The following is a 2,333-nucleotide window of genomic DNA, read 5'->3' as shown; positions in this document are numbered from 1 at the left end:
GAAATGAAGAACAAACATGGTTAGTGGCCCTAAAGTCAATAATTCAGGCAGAATTATCATTCTCCACTAAACAAGTTTCCAAGACAAGTAAATCATATTTACCTTATTTGGCCTTCTTCTTTTCTATCAAATATCTGGGGCAGTTCCTCTTCCAGTGCCCATCTTGGTTGCAATGGAAACATTTTTCTTTGTCAACCCTGACAGGTTGTCTACACCTTGGTGCAACAACTCCTGGATTAGCAACAGCCTTCTCCTTTCCATCCTTCTTCTTCTTCCAGTTTTTGGTGTAGAAGGAAGAAGGTACAGACTTAGTTCCAGAGGTCGAACCTTTGTGGAACTTTTTAGAAGATGAAACAACATTTTCTTCACCCTTCTTCTCCTTGCTTTTCAACAAGGATTGGAAGGTCTATAGCTCATTGAGCAGGGTAGTCAGGTTATAGTTAATCCTATTCAAAACAGCATTGCTATAAGTGTGCAGGAAACTTTCAGGTAAAGATTTCAGTATATTGCTAACCTGACTGGCCTCATCGATGCTTGTCTCGTTCATCTCTGCCTCGTTGAAGTGGATCATCATGTTGAAAACGTGTTCTCAAACAAATGTCCCCTCTTGCATGTTGGATCGACATCATCACGTAGTGGAAGGGAACAGGATCCATAAGCATTCTAATTCATTAATTTTGGTTGAAAAGAAACATGCTAAAATAGAGTATAATGGGTTTCAAGAACATACCTTGGCTGAACCATTGAAATCTCCATTTTCCAGCTGCTAAATCCTCCAAATCCTTGTGTAGACCACCATAAGATCTTCTCTACTATCCTCTTGGTGCTCTAGATTGAGTTGTGGTACTCAAAATAATCTGGAATCAAAGGGAATATGGAGAAAGCTCACCGAACCAACCCATTGAAGAACACCTTCTTCATCCGAATTTTTCAGCAAAAATTCAGTCGGTTCATCACTCATTTCTTCACTCCAATCTCTTCAATATATTGTAGACTATTATGCAAAGAGATGTGCTGCATGGGATGCAACTCATGCTTGGAGTAAACCAAAGGAGAAGTGGTGGGTTCTTTGTAAGCAACTTTGAAGATGACTTGAATAACCCATTTTTTCAAGTTTGTGATTTTTCAATTTCCAAAAATCAATTTTGATTTTAAAATCATATTTTATTTCTAAAATCAAAATTTATTAATTTTACAATTAATTTCATAAATTAATCTTGTAATAAAATTAATAAATAATTATTTAAACAATTTAAATAATTCTAATTAATTTAATATCCAATATTAAATTAATTTTTACACAAATTCATCTTCATATATTTAAATCATATTTAAATATATTTTCTTCAATTCCGTTTCATTCTAATTTGAACGTTTCAAATTAAATTATCACACTACTCTAGAGCTAATCCATTTCCGCGCTAGTAGAGGGGCCTCATGGACCTACAGATCATGGGCTCCAACGATCCGAGATTAATCAGCTAAACTCATTAGACAGATCTAGCCCCCATTCGTTAACTAATGGGGCACTCCACTAAAGCCCATAGTTGAACTCCCCTTACTGTAGATATATTATGTCCACTCGATATAACCATGATTAGTAAGTTAACCCTTCACAGGTTTTTCGTAATAACGACTGGGTCAAATATCTATTTTATCTCTGAAATTACCTCTTGTTCCTTAAGTCTCCACTGATCCCCTAATGAACAATTTTTTTGTGATCCAATCACAAAACTGAGTCCTTCTCATGCCAAATGAGAGGGCGGGATCCCTTGTTCAAGCCCCAAAATCAGCATTCAAGGGAAAAACCTCTCTACTATCCCTAAAACGGGTAAGAGTGAATTCCCTCTTGCACCCTATGTCCCCAGTTATCTATCTGGTCTTACCCCTGAAATGGCAGTCATATTGAGCCGGCGCTGTTGAGCCAACCCTCACCTATGCAAATCTAAAGGGCAATCTCAGATAAACAAGAGTTCATAGTTAGCTCAGGATTAAGGTCAAGTTACCTAGGTCATCGCTTTGAAATAGTCAGTCTTAAACAGTAAACAATGTTATAAAATAAGAGTGACTCATTTCCTGGTCTGATCTTGTACAAACTCTTTTTCACAAGGACACCCCCACTCCTCGTGTCCAACATGAACAAATTAGGATCACTTCTCTTTTTCACAAGGACACCCCCACTCCTCGTGTCCAACATGAACAAATTAGGATCACTTCGTTTGTAGCACTTTACAACTCCTTGTAACAACTACAGAGCAGGTCGTATCCAATAGTGTCACTTGAACAAGGTACCCAACCTTATCCATGTACTATTGATCATTTTGACTATTTAC

At 37.3% G+C, this 2,333-nt stretch overlaps 1 pseudogene; it reads right to left on the bottom strand.

Annotated features, from left to right (window-relative positions):
• Positions 1-756, bottom strand: part of LOC150038918 (uncharacterized) — a 4,399-nt pseudogene extending 3,643 nt beyond the window's left edge.
• Positions 757-2,333: the final 1,577 nt, after the last annotated feature.

Source organism: Benincasa hispida, chromosome 1 (genome assembly GCF_027475165.1).
Source record: "Benincasa hispida cultivar pf3 chromosome 1, pf3_genome.v1.1, whole genome shotgun sequence".
Classification (NCBI taxonomy): domain Eukaryota; kingdom Viridiplantae; phylum Streptophyta; class Magnoliopsida; order Cucurbitales; family Cucurbitaceae; genus Benincasa; species Benincasa hispida.
The sequence above is the reverse complement of the archived record's forward strand: the minus strand, read 5'-3'. Positions and strand labels throughout refer to the sequence as shown.